Source organism: Micropterus dolomieu, linkage group LG17, assembly GCF_021292245.1.
Source record: "Micropterus dolomieu isolate WLL.071019.BEF.003 ecotype Adirondacks linkage group LG17, ASM2129224v1, whole genome shotgun sequence".
Taxonomy (NCBI): domain Eukaryota; kingdom Metazoa; phylum Chordata; class Actinopteri; order Centrarchiformes; family Centrarchidae; genus Micropterus; species Micropterus dolomieu.
Window position 1 is genome coordinate 18,696,429 of NC_060166.1, and position 498 is coordinate 18,696,926.

Here is a 498-nt window from a genome sequence, read left to right on the forward strand (position 1 = left end):
GAAGAGTTCGGCCCCATAGACGTGGACTTGTTTGCGTCCCGAGAGACGGCACACTGTCCCCTGTGGTTCTCCCTATCACCCCCAGCCCCGCTAGGGCTGGATGCCATGGTACAGACGTGGCCGAGGCTGCGTCTGTATGCGTTTCCCCCTGTCGCTCTGCTCCCGGGGGTTCTGGAGCGGGTTCGCCAGGAGGCTTCAGCTGGTCGGGCGCTTCCTCCGTGGAGCCCGGAGGATGCGACCTGTGACTCGTTCCAGGGTTCCCACCTGGGACCTGGCAGTGGTTCTCGAAGTGCTGGCTGAGGCCCCCTTCTAACCCCTGGAGTCGGCTGAGGCCAAGCACCTGACCCTTAAAATGACCTTTCTCCTCGCTATCACCTCTCTGAGGAGGGTGGGGGATCTCCAGGCACTGTCTGTGTCTCCCCGATGCCTGGAGTTTGCCCCGGGGAGGGTCAGGGCCATCCTGCACCCTTGTCCAGGTTATGTCCCTAAGGTTCCGGC